The sequence below is a fragment of the Canis aureus genome, chromosome 11 (assembly GCF_053574225.1).
Source record: "Canis aureus isolate CA01 chromosome 11, VMU_Caureus_v.1.0, whole genome shotgun sequence".
Lineage (NCBI taxonomy): Eukaryota > Metazoa > Chordata > Mammalia > Carnivora > Canidae > Canis > Canis aureus.
Genome location: NC_135621.1, coordinates 60,844,234 through 60,863,496, shown reverse-complemented (window position 1 = coordinate 60,863,496; position 19,263 = coordinate 60,844,234). Strand labels below are relative to the sequence as shown.

Here is a 19,263-nt window from a genome sequence, read left to right as displayed (position 1 = left end):
AAATCTGATACATGAGATGAACACACACATCTACATACACTCAGCAACTACTGTGTTTTCATGCCAGCAGGATTTTTACTTGAGGTTTCAGAGCTTTCTTTTTTTTTTTTTTCAACTCAACTACTTAACATGTATTGATGCTATGAACCCAGATATGAAGTAAAGTCAAGTTTTCATTTACTTTCCTCTAAGTGGCAAGAGTGCTTCTTATATAATAATAAGTGTGTCAGTCTATTGATGCATACTCTCGAATATCCTGTAAATCCCCTTCTTGACACATATCACATTTGTAATACACTATTAATTTCATTTAGATTTCTGCTTTGCCCACTAGGATGAATAGCTACAAGGCATGGTGGCCTTTGATAATCATACAGTGGCATAAGGAGCTCTTAATATCACCATTTGAGATGAAGAAACTGAGATCCAGAGAGTCTAAGTAAACTTCCCAACATCACACAGCTGGGAAGTAGAAAACTGAAGTTCAAATCCAAGCAGCTTGGTACTAGAACCCTTGCTCTACAGCATTGATCGATAGCACACTACCTGGGAGGTCATTATTCTATCTCTAACACCTTGCCCAGAACATCACATGCGGACAAGGGACAGTGGTTGAAAGGTGTAATGGAGCATGTCTGAGCTAAGGTAGCATATGTACTATACAAGGAGGAAAACTAATATCATGTTGAAGTCAACTATCTTATTTCATTAATATTTTTTAGTATAAGTGAAGCAGCTGCTATGACATGTGGTGCTGAATTACAAGCTGGTGAAAACTGACAGGCATAGTACCTGCTCTGCTGGTGTATACGTTCTAATTGTTGGAGATAGAAATAAACAAGAAGTGATAATTACAAAATGTGAAAGTGCTGAGAAGGAAACAGATACTATGATGACAGAAGATAATGAGTATGAACAAGAAACGTTTTATTTTCTTAGTGGTCAGAGAAGGCCTCCTTTTAAGAGGACACATTTCATCTGAGAGCCAACAAGTGGACCTTGAATCCAGGAGTGAGGGGACGTGATCATCCAGGCAGAACATGTAAGGATCCTGAAGCAGGAAAGCTCTACCAACCCACTTTTTCTTCATCGCTGCTTCCAGTGTTCTGTCCGCCTTTACTCTGTTCACTTCTCAATATCTTCTCAACACTAGTCACAGTGATCTTTCTTTCTCAGGTTGTTCTGTTATTTTAAAGCAGAGAAGACTATTTCTTAAGGCATGCAAGTTTAGCTCAGGCCTTTTTCCCAAAATTCACCTTGTTCTGTTTTGCTTTCTGGTCTAGTCATTTGTCCTTGCATCTCTGTATCTCTGTCATGCTTTATCATACTTTAAATCTGCACATTTATGTGCCTCATTTTCTGCCTGGGTCCCTCTTTGTTAGATAATTTGTGCTAAAGAGTTAGTATCACAAAAATCCTTATTTCCTACCCATATAAAATTCCTATTTGAAGACACACACAGCACAGTTGACATTTTATAGGCCTGTGTGTTTGTGTGTGTGTGTGTGTGTGTGTGTGTATGTGAATATTGGATAAGGGTAAATTTAACAAAGTTAGGAACCATGTCTTTTTGTAATTACCATAATATCCCCCAGTGCTGTGAACAATACTTGATACAAAATAGATGGTTAATACATATTTATTTTGTGCATTGAGTAAAAGTTGTTGAAGAATTTTAGGCAGAGGAGTTACATAATACAATCTATACTTGAAAATTATCACTTTTGCAGGTTTGAGAAGAATGAATTGGAGGGGGCAAAAGTGAAGGAGAAAAGAGTTCACAGGTTGCTGCAGGGGACCAGGTGAGACAGAAATGTGGGTGGTATGGAAGCAATGGCAGAATAGATCTTAAAAAGTGGTTGAATTACAGATGATTTGGGGGAGTTTGCAAGTTTTACCAATATTGGCTGAGAAGGATAAAGAAAAAAAATGAATTAAGCATAATTCCTAGGTTTCTGAAAGCATAGTGATATTTCTGGTAATGAGGAAAATTCATACAGATAGAACAGTTTTGGAATTAGGGACATTAGGACTGATTTTAGCTATGTTAAATTTAGGATGTCTTTAAAACACTCAATGGGCACCGTCAAATAGACAGTTGAATTGATTTATCTTGAGGCCAAGGGGAGAGTGTTCAAATGCCGATATACATAAGGGCATAATCAGTATTTCGAGTTCATTGAAAGTCAGGGGAAAAGCAAAACCATTTAAGAAGAGAGGGTAGTAAAAGACGGCTTAAGGCTAATTCCTGAAGAATATCTATATTTAGAAATAAGAAATAAGAGTTTTAAGAAGGACAAAGTAGGAAATATTTTAAGCAAAGGATACTGAAACATCTGGATAACCATGTTGCAAAAAATAAAAAAGGAACTTTGATCTCTACTTCTTTTTATATAAAAACTCATTCAAGTTAGATCATAGACCAAAACAAAAAACTAAAGCTCTAGATGCTATAGAATAAAACTCAAGAGTGTATCTTTCCAACTTTGGGTTTGGTAAAAAAAATCTTTTTGGCCAGGATCCAAACAATGCCACACTTAAAAGGAAAAGAAACTGATAAATTAGACTTAAGACTAAAAGCATTTGTTCTTTGAAAGACACCATCAATGAACTGGATAAACAAACGACAAACTGGAAGAAAACTTTCACAATTTATATACTGACAAAGAACTTGCAGAATATAAAAGGAACCTATACCATTCAATAATAAAAAGGCAAACAACCCAGCTTAAAGTATTAGCAAAAGACTGGAAAGATACTCCATAAAAAAATACAAAACGTTTGCCTGCAAAAACTCTACCTGATGTGACTTTTGCCTATCTCTCTGACCTCATCCCTCACTCACTGCATTCCAGCCACCATGAACCTACTCCCATGATTTGAACACACCCTTTTCTGCTTCCACAACTTTGTCCCTGCTGATCCCTCTGGCTGGAACATTTCTCCCTTTTATCTTCACAACATCTAGCTCCTTTTCATCTCGCAGGCCTCAATTTTAAAGTAATTGCTCCTGAAAAGCCTTGCTGACCCAGCCCAGCTAAAGCTGTTCACTCTACAAACACTATCTAATGCTTAATCCCACTTTGTTTGCTTATAGCACGTATCGTGTACCAAAATTCTCTTATCCATTGTTTCTATGTTATTTCTTCCCTCTGTTGGACTCTCGAGTTTAAAGAGCAGAGACTGCATCTGACTCGTATTATCCTGGTGTCCTCGCCTCAGAATATGTATACCACAAACATTTGTCGAATAACAACTGAATGACAGAAAAAAACAGGAATAAATGAAATGAAATCAAATGAAATATTATAATAGCATGCATTAGATTCCCAGTTTCTCTAGTTGGACAACTTAGGGCAGATTTCTTTCCCTCCTAAAAAAAAAAAAAAAAAAAAAAAAAAAGGTGAACATACTAACCCAGCAGGTCTGTAGCAAAGATTCTTGAAAAGTGTCATGAAATGAGCCCAGAACAGTGATTAGCAATAAGAGTATCCCAAACACACAAAAAAAGCTTAGACTTGGAATAAAGGGCTGACAATCTGGGGCCAGACCACTTGCGTTTGATTTCTGACCCTCCTACTTCCAGACTTCATGAGTTTAGGCAAGTCCTTTATCTCTATGTATCTCAGTTTGCCCTCCTGTAAGTATCTATACTTACCATTTGAAGTGACTGTGGGGATTAGATGCGTGAGCACATGTATAGGTCTTAGGAAAATGACTGGAAACCGTAAATGGTCTAAAAGTGTTTGCTGAATCTGCGTTGGTCTTCCTTGAAAACATCTTTCACCTGGAGGGTATCAACCTGGACTACTTATTAACAACTCCTGGCATTGGTTCTGATATTAGCCCACCTATCCATGCCCTACGTTGTTTAATTAAGTAGATATGCAGAGTGAATGTGGCCTTGGGATGGTTTTCTCTGAGCACCAACTCCCCAATTTCTGTCCCATACTCTTCTGGGTCAGCAGCTTCCCTGTACTCCTGCCCCTACGCGCATGCGCTCATGTAATAGAGCTGCTGGCAAGCTCTGCAATGCTCCCTCTACCCAAATTGGACCACGGAGACCCATTCGTCGCTATGCCGACACCCCAGTGTTTTATTATGAAACTATCAGACTTACATAAAAGTTGAAAGTATTTTTGCCTTGAAAACTCACGCATTCACTAGCTAGATTCTTCTATTAACATTTCTATACATACCACATACTCAGTTCATCTGGCTGTTCATCCATCATTCATCTTGTTTTACATATATTTCAAAGCAAGCTGCAGACACCAGCACTCTACACTCCTAAACACTTCAGCATGAATATCATTAACTTCATGTCAGTATCTGATTAGCATTTTTAAATTTTTTTCTTTTGATGTAAAGTTTTCTTACGAAGAAATACAAAAATTAAAAATATGCTGTTCAATGACTTTTGACAGTTGCATACAACTATGTAACCTAAACCCCTATCAATATATAAAATATTACCACTACCGAAAATTCCCTAATGTTTTTTCCAGTCAACCTTTACCTCACTCCCTAATAACAGCCATTGTTCAGTATCCCACCACTTGCCCCCTCCCCCCACATAGATTACATTTCTTGTTCTAGAACTTAAATGGAATAATTTGGACTAGACTTCTTTTACTCAGCACAGGTTTTGAGTTTCATTCATGTTTTTGCATGTATCAATAATTGCTTATTCATATTGCTGCGTAAAATTTCATTGCATGAATATGCCACAGATTATTTTTATCTATTTACCAGTGGATGTACATATGTATTTTTTCCAGTTTTGCCCTATTACAAATAAAACTACTTTTCTTCTACAATTTCTTTTTGTCGATATATGTTTTTGTTTCTCTTCATCTACATCTAGGATTCGAATTGCTGGATTACAAAACAGGTGTATAAGATTTTGGCCAGAGTGATTATAACATTTATAACCGAAGTATACCAGAGTTCCATTTTTTTACATCCTCTCCAACATCTGATGCACACTATCTCATTGATTTTGGCCCTCTGTGTCACCTGTCAGGTACATTCTTTCTTCAGATATTTATGTGGATTGTGCACTCACATACTTCCAGTCTTTGCATGGCGACAGATGGTAACTAAACTTGTCGTAGTGATCACTTCATAATGTGTATAAATGTTGAATCATTATGTTGTACACCCAAAACTAATATTATACAACTATACTTTGATTTTTTTTAAAAAAGTCATTTTGTCACTGCAGCTTTTCTTTTCCATCATATTTTAAATTGCACTCAGCATCCACCTTGCCAGACACCAGCAACATTATCTCCCCTACTCCTTAATTTTTCCAGAGAGTTTATGTACTTGTCAGTTTTTCTATTCCCCCTAGTGGATTGTGAGCTCCATGAATAGTTGGGAATGTTTGCTGTTTTTCCCATATGTGTTAAAAAGAAAGTGTATTCTGATATTGTAGGGTGGATTGTTCTATAATATAAAATATAAATTCCTGGCTCACAGTAAGCACTTAATATATACTTATTGAATGAGCAAATGCCTGGAAACTCTTGTGAAGTGGATAAAGCACAGAATGAGTCTCCTTGCAAAAGTGTACTTCTAGTCCAAAGTCATCTAGGGACAAATTTGAAATACTTGAGTTAAACCTGATCACCTGATTGCCAATTAGAATGTGTCATTCTTTTCCTTTGCTTGAACCTAAAAAGGGACAACAGATGTGATAGTAATTCATCATGACTGGGAGTAGATGCTTCAATGCCTAGCAATGAAGGAATATCTTCCTCAAAGCCAATAACTAAAACTTTTAAGAGAAGAAGTAGATAGTTTTCCAAACCAATTTTAACATCTCTTAAAATGGAAGACTTTCATGGTAAAAATAAAAAGTCTGTGAAATGTTTGCAGCCCTTACCTCATTATGTATTGTGTATCACTCATACAGAAGAAACACATATGGCAGCTTAATTGTATATTGTTTCTTGAAATTGTTTTAAGATCTTCTTATCTTCCCAGAATTCTTTGCCTTGTTAATGAGGTTCTCATTTGAATACATTGAGAAAAGTTCCAGAATCGGTACAGCTGTTCAGTGAAACACTGTTAAACTTTTACTTCTATCTTTTTCCTCTCCGCGTTTTATTTTCTTTTGGATGGATTGCAATTTTGACTCTTTTTCATTATAACTTTGACTCATTTCATCAGAATAAGACCACAAATTCTCAAGGTAGCCTTAATAAGGATATATAATAAATATTGTATTTCCTTTAAAAATTGTTTACATTATTGAACACAGAAGTCCTTCTACTTCCAAGTGGTTAAGTTCTAAAAGGAAGTTTGAGAACACATTTATTTCTAAGTCTACAGCGTTTTCAAGGCAGGGGAAATGGGGAGTTAAGCTTGCAGTCTGTGGATATACTACTGACAGTTCAGAAGTCTGTTGTCTCCTTAAAGCTTTAAAAATAGCTTTTTAAATATCTTAAAAATTCTTTTCTTCCTTGATGATAAAGCAGCAATGACATTTTAAAATCATTAATGTGATTTTCTTACTTGCCTTTGTGAACTTACAACCTTGGACCTTTCCTGCCAAAGACATCCATTACTTCCGGAGAAAGTGAAGATATAAAAGAAAGAAATGGTTTTATTAAGGAAAGAATGTATAGAGAAATATTTAAAAATACTAATAGTGACATTATTGTCCTTGGGTAGATTTTCCAAATTTTTTCCTTTTTCCCTTTCCTTTTTAGGATATCTAGATCTGAGCCACAATGTAGACAAGATACCCCTTTATTTATTTATGGCATCAAGACAATTTGTCTCATTGAAGGAAATCACAGCTTAGGAGAATTAAAAGGGAAAGCCAATTTCCATTCCTGAGAATTATGGGAAGATGGAAGGAGAGAGGAGATGACATAGGTATCCTTTGCTCTACCTTAGGAAACATTCTAATTTTTTTTAAAAGGTTTAAGTCCCATAAGAAGACTAGCATTTCATGTAATGAGGATAAGAATTGGATAAAATTTCAAGCACCATATATTACAAGGAGGTCTTCAATGAGAAAGTTAGATCAAAGATTTAAATGCTTCCTAAAGAATAAGAGCCGTACTGGTGTGTGGGAAGGTGGGTGCTGGTGAGTTCATGTGTGGAGTAGTCTTTTGATTACTGCAAGGCTGGTGAGCCCATTTCTCAAGTTTGCATAAGCAGATTCAGTTTTCTGAAATAGATATGATGTACAGGCTTTTGTGGCTATCATATGTCCCACAGTTAAGATTACTTTTCAGAAGATTAAAAAAAAATCTTGATATTTAACTGCTAAATGACTTGAAGGAACTTTTGCCCTTTTCTTTTTGAATGAAAGAATATGTAAGGAACTATAATCACAATAAAAATAAATGGAGCATGCTTCACTTTAATTTTAAAGTATTTTCTTTAGCAGTACCCTTTGTTCTCTATGCTTCTGGGATCATCAGATTGTTTATACTGTAAAACTCTGCTATAACTTACATAGCAGGAACATAGACTTAGGCTATATTGTCATTGCTTCCAGTCCCCTGCCAGTTCTGAGAATGAGGATTGGAAACAGGCTAATGTTCTTATTTTAGGGGGTAGGATATGAGAAGGAGAGTAAAAAAGGCAATTTAGTCTTGTCAAAGAGAGATCTCCAGAATTCTCCAGGCCCAATTTCCTTGACAGAGCTAATGAATTTGGTTCAGGTTTCCAGGTTTAACACTTAAAAACACAGGATCACCTGTTAAATTTAAATTTTAGATACACAATAAATAACTACTTAATATAAATATGTCCATGAAGTTATTTGGAACATATAATATAAAATTTATCTGTCATTTATTTGAAATTCACATTTGATGGGGCATTCTGTATTTTATCTGGCAGTCCTGCTTAGATGCCAACCTACCAAAGATTCTTAGGACTACTGGCACTGTCCTGCAAATTACAGCTAGCCACAAGGCTCATAAATATCCCATCAGTACTCTCGTTCCACCTCCAGCCACCCCAGGCAGAAAAGCTCTGGCCACTTCTGCACATCTGCAATGGACGGCCGTGCTAAAGAACTCCAGCTTCCTGATCAAGAAGAGCAAGCAAATGTATACCACCAACCAGTTATCTGAAGGCCTGCCATTACCTCTGCAGCTGGCTGGTTCACCTTGTGACTGTGTGTGATTGTGGAACTGGCAGAGGACCACAAAGGTGTCCTGTCCGTCATGAAACAGGAGATGAGGCCAGTAAGCGTACTCGTGGCCATCAGCAAGAATACTCAGGCCACCCTCAGCAGCATCTGGCACATGATCTGCAAGAACAAATACCACCGGATCTACAAATGGCCACATAGAGCCAGTGCCAGCCTGTGTGGCCACAACCATGTGATTATGAAAGGGAAGTGAGTCACCCACCAAGAGATCTTGAGCAACCCCCACCCCTACCCCCCCGAGCAATAAAGATGTCTGCCAACTTTTCTAAAAAATAAAAATTAAAACGATGCCACCTAGTCATTCTAAACTGCAACAAGAACAAAGATGGATTTGGATTATGAAGGAGGTTCAGAATACCAGGGCAACTAACTATAAAGGTTTGCCTTAGTGAATTAATTAATTTCACAATGCAATTCTGCATCTTCATATTTTTGCATTCCACTGTAGCATGGCAACCTTCTCTTTCCTATCTCACAGAAAAGGATGATAATTAGCTCAGTTTGTATTAAGGACAAGATTATTTCCATTTAGATGTCTTTTTAAGGGAATCCCTGGGTGGCTTGTCAGTTTGGCGCCTGCCTTTGGCCCAGGGTGCGATCCTGGAGTCCCGGGATTGAGTCCCACGTCGGGCTCCCGGCAAGACCCCTCTGCCTGTGTCTCTGCCTCTCTCTCTCTCACTATGTCTATCATAAATAAATAAATAAATAAATAAATAAATAAATAAACAAATAAACAAATAAATCTTTAAAAAAAGATGTCTTTTTAACAAACAGCACTGTGATCTATAATTTCTTTTATTTATTTATATTTTTTAAAATATTTTTTTATAATTTCTTTTAATTAAAATGAAGAATATTTACAATTTAAGGCTTATGATATAGATTGCAAAGACTAGAGTGGGAGAGGCATATCTGATAAATGACGATTTTCTTGCCTTCTCATTTGGAAATCTGGGAAATGGCTTCCTTGAAAAGCTGCCCAGGGGTTTTATTTCATTAAATCAAATGTGTCAGTGCTAAGGAGGAGCTGTGAGGTTCAACTTTCTCAGCTACTCTTGGTTTCTAAGTAGCAATGATCCAGAAGTAACTGGTATCTTAATGGAGAACTTGCTAAGGGGTCCCATTCAATAGTAAGATGACCCTGGGTTGAAGGTTACAGAAGAATGCACCTGAGCAAAGCCAAGAGGAGCCATAATGGGAAGGCAGAGGGGTCTGTATTACCAAATGAAGAAGTGGTTGAGGTCCTTCTTTTGGTGGTAAATTTGAGGTATTGGTAAGAAAAAGACGAAGTCTTTGAGTTACACCAGCTGCTGACTCCTAGGAATATAGTGTCATAGGTGTACAAACTACATCATCCAATGATCAGAAAACCTACTTTTATCCCTAACAAATTCACATAAGCTCCACCTTTCCCTCTCATATGCAGTCAGCAGTGCAGGAAAATAAGCATAGAAAGGGGAAAGTCATTGAGGAACTGAGAACTGTTTTCCAGAAACTCCCTTATCCCAGTGCCTCTGTATCACATACCTTGGATTTATAATATATATCAAAGTTCCTTTATATACCTTTGTTTTTAACATGGTTGTGAGATCCATAGTGCACCTGGGTGGCTCAGTCGGTTAGGTGTCTGCCTTTGGTTCAGGTCATGATCCCAGGGTCGTGGGATCAAGCCCTGCTTCAGGCTCCAATCTCATCAGGGATCCTGCTTCTCCCTCTCCCTGTGCTCCTCCCCCTACTCAGTGTTCTCACTCTCTCTCTCTCAAATAAATAAAAATAAAATCTTTAAAAAACAATATGGTTGTGAAATCCTTGAAGGTAAACACCGTGCCTCAGTATACTTGGTAAAATGCCTGGTGAGAAAAGACACATCTAAAAAGGTTGAATTGCACAAAAAATATGGTAGCAAAAAAAATATATATATACCAAAAAAAAAGATATACCAAAGGCATCCATAGCTAGATCTCCTTCTCTCTTTTATCCAATATCCATAGAAAATTCTAGAAAATATAAGCAAACAAAAATCAATTAAAAAATGAAAAATCACCTGTAATTCTATTGTTCAAATGTGTTTCCTGTTAAAGTTTTGTCACACCTGCCCCTACTGATTGTTATGGAATTATATGAGGTATAATGGTTATACTCTTGATTTATACTTATAGGTATAACCTAAACAACCCTCTTGGATAATGGACTCAAATCTACATATATTCTTAATGGCATAGATTTCTAAAAATCTTTAATATTTTACAGATTAAACTAGCCGTTTAAGTGAATTTTTATTATTATTTTAAACAATGATGTAATGGGAAGCCATTGGTTTCCATAATTGGTTGTGTGGTGCTTATTGCTTTCTTTTATGAGATCATACTTCATTATTTTTTTTATCTCTATTTCATGTTTTTTCCATATGAATGCTATATTTATTTATAAAGATTTTTTCCAGACTCTCATTTGTATTAATTTGGAAATATCCAAATTCTTCAGAGTATTACATCTTCTTATTTAATTATTTTTTCATTTAATAAACAGTTTAAGACCTCCTACTTAGTTGACACAAATGAAGATAACAAATATGACTAAACATTCTAGTGGAAAGAATCGTAGAAAAACACAGGTAATCAGAACAATAAATAAGTGTTTTATGTTTGCAATGAGAGTTATGAGATAGTTAATCCAGTGAATAGTCAGGGAAGATGTCTTCATGAATGGAAATTTAAGCTGAGACATGATATATGCAGAGTGTAGGAGAAAGATCATCAGTGAAAGAAGAAACAGTTTGTACAAATGTTCTAAGGCTACATATTTTTGAAGACCTGAAATATTGGCATGATTAGAGCCAATATGAGCAAGAGAAACAATCATGCAAGATGAGCTAGGAGAGATAAGGCAACATTTTGTAGGCTTTGGCAAGGACTTTAAGTGCTGGAGATTACATTGCACAGCTTTTAAAACTGTAGTCATCAATGAAACATATTTGTAATTTGCCTGAGGAATATTTTAATGTTCTAAACACATATTTGGGTTTGTCTGGGTTTTTTTTTTTTTACCTGTATATAGTAGAAACAGACATATATGCTGTTATTTAAATTCACCTTTATTTTTAACTCATTTTTATTTTGATGAGTCTTATCAGTTCTCAAAAATCTGTTGCATTTGTAGCAGGGTGTGGTTCAACAAGAATTGGGGTAGAGCCAGGACTTAATTGGATCCTGTCAGTGGGTAAAGGCTCTTGCCTACAGAAGGATATCACATTATGTGATTTTACAAAGACAGTTCCTTCTGTACAGGCTAGATTTTGAGAACAACATAGAAAATTAGAAAACTAATTTTGAAAATTTGAAAATTTTGAAAATCCAAACTGACCAATTTCTATACAAATATTTAGGAATATTTCATGTAGGAGTGTTTTTCCTGAACTGAACTATAACATACTGCTTTCCTTTATTCTTCTTTATGTGGCTTTAACCAGTGAGTTATATAAGTACATAACAGAAATAGAATTGCAGAGTTCTGTATCTATCAAAAACAAACACAGAACCAAAGATTCTGTTTATGACAACACTTTTCTTAAAATTTATTATGAACGCTATTTAAGTAATTCCTACTGTATTAGACACTGTGTTTCATGCTATTCATGGATTATTAGCTCCATTTGTCATATCAACTCGGCAAGATAGGAATTGATATTTCCATTTTGTATTTGAGGAAACTGAAGGTGCTTTACCCTCTCAAAGTTACAGAACTTTAAGTGGCAGAGCCAAGATTAAAACTGCATCTGTTTTTTATGCCAAGATGGTAGTAACTTTTCTATTACACTATTTTCTTTGAAGGAAATTTCTATAATATCCTATCTCATCACCAGGGACTCTACTAACCCATATGGCATCATTTTTATGCAAATTTAAGAGAGCACCTCCCGTATGTATTCCATGCAGCCTGGTGCCAAAGAATATGACTTAGCAAACAGAGCACACGCTGAACTTCAGTCTCCACTCACTCTCAACCAAGACTCAGGGGATGTGAACAATGTACACAACCACAAGTGAGGACTTCAAACATGATGGAAATTATATTGATAAGTGGTCTAAACTGAAACACATCTACTTATATTTGAAAACCACTAACAAGTTGAATTGCAATAAAGCAAAAATAAGTCCTTAGTTTTTCTAGTGAATTTGATTATTCTGAATATTAAATTTTATCCCCAGGCATAACTCAGAGTATAGCTTTCTGTTATATCCTGACAAATTCTCTACAACCTTGTTAATTGTATGCCTGGTATCTACTTCATAATAGGATTTAAGCTTGCTTTTCCCAACTTCCTTTTTTAAATTATTAAATCTAGGTGAAGTAAAATACCCAATTAAGTTTCATTTTATAATATATTTATTAATTAAAAAGTTAACTATGAAAAATTATAAACATTGAAAGAATAACATAAACCTTAGGCAACTATAATCAACAAGAATCAAAACATTGGCTTCATTTGTCTATTAAATAAAAAATCTTTATTTGCCTAGCCCTTTTTGATAGTGGGACATAGACGGGGTATGAGGAGCCTAGTGCAGGCAGATGAGGTTAGGATATCATTTTATTTTATTTTATTTTTAAAGATTTTATTTATTCATGAGAGACTCAGAGACGGAGGCAGAGACACAGGCAGAGGGAGAAGCAGGCTCCTCGCAAGAAACCTGATTCAGGACTCCATCCCAGGACCCCAGGATCACAACCTGAGCTGAAGGCAGACACTCAACCACCGAGCCACCCTAGTGCCCCTAGAATGTCATTTTAAAATGAGATCTGGGTGTGTGACTTCTGAAACTAGTTCAGAAATGTAACACAGTTTCCATCTGTGTTGTCTCACTCAGGAGATATCCACCCTGGAATCCAGCTGCCCTGCTGTGTCAGAGTCCCAGCCACATGTAGGAACCGTATGTACGAGTTCCGGCTGAGAAGTCCGGGTAAGATCCTAGCTCATAGCAATCACCAACCACCAGATAGTTAAATGAGGTGGCCTTTAAGATGACTTCAGCCCCCAGGTGCTGTCAGATTGCAACTGCACAACGGACCCCATGAGTCAACTACCTGGCTAAGGCCAGTCACTCCAGAATGATGAGAGATAAGAATAAAAAGTAATTGTTACTGTTTTTGCTGGTAAGTTTGGAATTTGTTACATAGCACTAAATAATCAAAGCCTTTCTACTTGATAGAATAACATATTTGCACATAAGCATCAGAAAACAATAACATACCCCATTTACAAAACAAAAGATGTCAGAAGCAGGAGAATTCCAGGTAGGTCATTGCATCTGGAAAAAGTTTCATGGAGAAAGTGGCATATTAGCTGGAAATTGAAAGTGGAATAAGTATAAAATCTATTCAACAAGACATATCAATTAATAAAATCAAGTACATGGTATGGAAAGTGGATTAGCAGTTTACCAAATAAAAAATGATACTTTAATAATTTTTAGAGGAGATAATTTAAAGAATTATGAATAAAAAATAAAGAATTATGAATATAGAAGTTTGTAAACAACTTCAACAATGTCGTTCTGTAACTGGAATCATTATTTTACCTTGAATCATATTAGACCACGTTGTCCTAATGACAAGGAAAAGAAAGATTGTACTTGGACCATGCAGAAGGGCCAAACATTGGATCTATAATGAGAAATAAGATATGTTACATTTATAAACCAGAGAAGTTATAAGTTAAGTACATTTGAATTAACAAATATCATAATGTAGACGACATTTTTCTTGTTTTTAGGAAAATAATTTGATAAAAAAGAGTTTTCGATTGATAACGTACGATAGCCTCTGCAATTTTATTCATTTGGCATTTGAAAATAAAAAGCTTGTCAAACCATCTCTTAATTGAGAACATCGTGCATTATTTTGACTCTGATTCTGCCATCATAAATTTCATTTTAATCTCTAAGACCTTTTGGCGAATAAAGAGGTTACTATGAAGTATGGTGCTGTTTTCTGTACCAAAAGAAAGTGTTAAGTCCTTGACTACACAAAGTATCCTATAGTGTCATTTCCCCTCAGACTTAACTGAATGTTGATCACTAAAGTGGAATCTGTCATTTTATCTTCCTGTAGTAGGGAATTTGAACTAGCTCCGATTACTGTTCATCCAATATTTTCTGCCTTCTCCTCTTCATGGAGGGTGTCCTTGTGGGCTTAGGATTTGGCCATGTGACTAGCAGTGGCCAGTGGATTTGAACAGCAGTGACAGTGTGTGAGCTCGGAGCTGAGACGGTAGAGGAGCACACGTCATGTATCCATTACTCTTTTATATTGGATCCTAAAATGACTGTCTGTGACCTGAACTGAATCCAAATCTCAGAATGTCACTCAGCCTATTTAAGCTCAGACAAAATAAATTGAATTGTTGCCAACCGGTAGTCATATGAATGTGAAATCCATGTTTAGTATTGTAAGCCACCGTAGTAGGGTTTTTGCCCTACAGTATTATTATAGCATGTATTAGTACATATGCCTACAAAAACTCAAGACAGTTTTATTCCTTTAGGTTTCCAACTTTTCCTGAGACTATAAAAATAAAATTTTCCAAACGAAAGAGTTATCAATTTATTCTAGCATATTTGTTATTTTTCAAATACAAAAGGATTCACCGATTGTTTTCTAAAATTAATATTTTCCCCAAATTTTATTTTGCTGATGAAATTTCAATCACCCCTGTGACCTATAAGTGAAATTTCTTTGTATGTATTCTACTTCCATCTGGATAAGTTTGAATTATACTAATGTCTTCTTTAAGAATAAAAAACAATCAGCATGCTGTCAGCTTCTATGAAAAACCATCTTTTAGAATGTGAAGGATTTGGGGTCTGAATACATTTTGCTAAAAAAAAATGTATTTTCTAGTGAATAAGCAAGATACCTACAGATAAATAATAACTTTTCTTATAGTGCTACACTTTATAATCAAAAAAGAAAACAGAAGTCAAAACCAAAACAGTCAATCAATAGAGAAAAGAAGTTATTATGTTGTGTAGACTATCACTGACATGTACCCTAGACAATTTTCTTATTGCTCAATCTATACTTTGCTCCTCACTTAATTTTGATTTACAGTAATTCCTACAATTTACTCAACCACCATCTGGATTGGTTACCAGGTTTTTATTGCCTCACACATACTTCTTTACATAGAACAATTATGTTGAGAAGTTCAACTATCACCTCCTTGGACTTTTTCTTATAAAGAGCAAGAATTGCTGATTAAAGTATGATAAAACTACGATTTAGAATATAAGTGAATATTTCAGTTTCCACTTCATGTCCTACTCTGCTTTATAATTTTGGTTCTGATTTATATTCTAATTGAAGCTTAATTTTGAACCAAGCTAATCTGTAGACTATTTTCTTTAATCCTTCAATAAACATATGCTACTTACTTTTATCTTTTTAGGTCATAAAACAGTATTCAGTTATAGAGACACATGAATCTGGTATGCAAAATGAAAACCCAAGTGGTCCACCGTTGTGAAATTTGAACAAAATTGCTAAGTTAAATAAATGGATAATAATTTGACTTGGATCATTAAGATATTCACTTGCTTCAAAAAGGAAAATGGATCATATAGCAATTTGGGGCCAATCTCTAATTAATGGGTTAAACATTTTTGAGTGATTTTTAAAAAGATTTTATTTAGTTAGTTGAGAGAGAGCATCCATGAGCAGGGGGAGAGGGAGAAAGGGAGGGGGAGAGGGAGACTTCCTTAGCAGGGAGTCTGATGTGGGGCTCGAGCACTCATGCATTCTGATGTTGAGAATTACTCTAACCAAATGGAGTAATATTTTTTACCTCTTTAAGCTTTCTTAAGCTACTGTGGTACTGGATTCTTCCAATAACCCTATGAAAAAAACAAGGAATGTATCCCAAAACATAATAATTTGATAAACAATAATTGCTGAAATACTTGATAAGTAACCAGATCCATTTGGAAGATAAAAGGAAGAAAATCAGATTTCTGCCTTACTATTTTCCTTCACATAGTTTTTTTCAGTTGGATGAAATATGTATTATGAAATAAACCTATAACTGTACTAAAATGAATAAAGATGAATAGTTAAATAACATTAAATGGGGGTGGGTGAGTGATACAGTTGGTTAAGCCACGGATTCTTAATTTTGACTCAGGTTGTGATCTCATGGCCATATGATCAGGCTCCATGTGGGGCTGCACTTAGCGTAGAGTCTGCTTGAGATTCTCTCTCCCTCTCCCTCTATCCTTCTCACACATGCTCTTTCTCTCTCTCCGTCTGTCCCTCTCCTAATGCATAGTAAATCTTTTTTGAAAAATGACATCAGGATAAAATGGCTTTCTAAGCATTAAAATAAAAATTGAAATTACAAGGAAAATGATGTTTGATGCAAGTACATTAAAAACATTTTAACACAAGTATATCAAATACCAAAAAAATATTAAGAAATTACCCAATTAGAGATGTATTTTAACATACATTACAGAATCAGCTGCATTTCTGTAAGAAAACAGATGATATCCATAGATGAGTGATTAAGAAATTTTAATAACTTCTTATAAATATGTTGGCAGAATTAAGAAGATTCTTGAGTCAAAAACAGTTGATTGAATTCTATTACCTTCACTAGACCCAAATATGCAAATGGAGCTAGTAGTTATCAAAAACTGATTAGACCAGTAGCTGCAGGAAACAGCTGATAGGAACTGTGGTTTATGGTACTGATAATTGATTGCCCAGCAGGGATAGAGTTGACTTTGATTCCTTTTGATTCCTTTGGATTCCCTCTGATCTTCTGCTTAGATGCCTCTTAATGGCCCAAACCAGGGATCCCTGGGTGGCGCAGCGGTTTGGCGCCTGCCTTTGGCTCGGGGCGTGATCCTGGAGACCCAGGATCGAATCCCGCATCGGGCTCCTGGTGCATGGAGCCTGCTTCTCCCTCTGCCTGTGTCTCTGCCTCTCTCTCTCTCTCTCTGTGACTATCATAAATAAATAAAAAAAAAAAATTAAAAAAAAAAATGGCCCAAACCAGTTAGAAGTCAGAGGACAAGGTAACCCAGTTTATGTGAACCATAGGGATTAGCATCCCAGGGGCACAGAGCAGGATGGAGAGTGAGCTTGTTGGGACAAATGAAGAGTATTCCAGCATAGTCTATCATACCTTTCACATCCACTTTTTCCTTCTAACCAAATGGAAAGCTTTGTCTAAACCCAGAGAAAATACAAGTCCTATTAGTTATTATATAATCATAATGTAATGTCAGTTTCATAGTACTGTCACCTAAAACTTAAACTATTTTTTTAAAGATTTATTTATTTATTTATTTATTTATTTATTTATTTATTTATTCATGATAGATCTAGAGAGAGAAAGAGAGAGGCAGAGACACAGGAGGAAGGAGAAGCAGGCTCCATGCCGGGAGCCTGACACGGCACTCGATCCCGGGTCTCCAGGATCGCACCCTGGGCCAAAGGCAGGAGCCAAACCGCTGAGCCACCCAGGGATCCCCCTATTTTTTTTTAAGATTTTATTTGCTTATTCATGAGAGACATAGAGACAGAGACACAGACAGAAGGCTCCCTATGGGGAACCCAATGCAGGACTTGATCCCAGGACCCCAGGATCACATCCTGAGCCAAAGGCAGATGCTCAACCACTGATCCACTCAGGTGCCTCTAAAACTTAAACTATTAACTGTTATCAGTGCTCTTAATATCAAGTAATTGATAGGGGAAAAGCAATGTAAAACCTAGCTGATTCAGGCCTGCTTCTATGGATTAGAACCGGATTAGGCTGGATTGATAATTACCTTTCTTCTTTCACAACCTATTTCAATTTTTATTCAATTGCTTTCAGAATCTTTCTGAATGAATTTCATTATTTGAAGGTTGACCCATATGTTTATTTCCACATAATCTGAGCATTTGGTGGTCTTTTGGATGAAGAACTATTAACAATCTTAGTGAATTCCTTTGGTTCTGGCTACACACCTTGTTGCTTCAATTGGCTTGGGGTAATTTAATCACCTTTTCCAATTCAGCACCATTACCTGTCATTTGCTTCAGCAGCACAGCATCAGGAAACTATAATGGATGAAAAATAGCTTTAGCCTCCAATTTACCAAATTTGATTGTGTTTCTTAGTGGAACATTCTTTCTTGGGTGTTAAAACCTAAAATCTACTGAGTTAACAGCTGCAACATGCATTCTGATGTTGAGAAAGACGGCACCACATATTGGTTGCTGTTTTAAGGCATATACTTTTAAGTGTATCTCAAAGGACAGCATTCCAGTCTCACAGTGTATTATCTCCCTTTTGGTGCTGGTAACAGAGTCTTCAGCAGTCGTTACACAGTTCTGTCAAGCTCTCTGTGTCTGGATGATGGGATACACCTTAAAACTTGTGAATTCTGTCAGAGACAGCCAATTGCCGTCCTATCTTCATTACAATATCAGGGTTTTTGTTTTGTTTTGTTTTGCTTTGTTTGTTTTGCTTTAATCAGAAGCAATGGTGAGTGTCATATGATGATGACTGAAAGCCATATGACATTCTGAAAGCCTGTGGTGGCATAGGCAAGGGAGACAATCCTTATCTAGAATATATTTCTATTCCATAGAGGAAAAATTACTGCCTCCACGGTGATTAAAACCAACTGATCACCACATGGTGGTGGTGTTCTGGTCTCATCAGGGAAGGGTGGCTTATTGGGGCATGGCATTGGCTTCTGCCTTTGGCGGGTAGGCACTCACCAGTGGTGGTAACAAATCAGCCTTGGAATAGGAAGTTCATGATGTCAGTCTATTGTGTACAGTCTACTGGGAGAGCAGAAAAGTGGTTGAGGAAATGACATCCAAAGAATGGGAAATTTCTTCTACTTATTTATTGAGTGACTCTCCCACAGTAGATTGATTGGTATCGTGACCTGATGGAGTAACAAATGTTTATTTCCATATCATCTGAGTAGGCATGTATTTGGACACAAACATCTTCACACTCTGAGATCATTTTTATAGTTTTTCCATCTACCTCTCCCTTTAAATTCCTAGTTCTAAGTCTA

At 36.2% G+C, this 19,263-nt stretch overlaps 1 protein-coding gene across 6 annotated transcripts in view; it reads left to right on the top strand.

Moving 5' to 3' along the window:
• Positions 1 to 19,263, top strand: part of LOC144324186 (uncharacterized) — a 364,643-nt gene that overhangs the window by 21,292 nt on the left and 324,088 nt on the right. For 5 of the 6 annotated variants that reach the window (XR_013389628.1, XR_013389627.1, XR_013389620.1 and 2 more), the window contains exon 3: positions 13,051 to 13,143. The exons of the other annotated variant lie outside the window; for it this stretch is intronic. The gene's annotated coding sequence lies outside the window, so the exon portion shown is untranslated. The remainder of the gene's footprint in view (positions 1 to 13,050; positions 13,144 to 19,263) is intronic. 6 annotated transcript variants of the gene reach the window in all.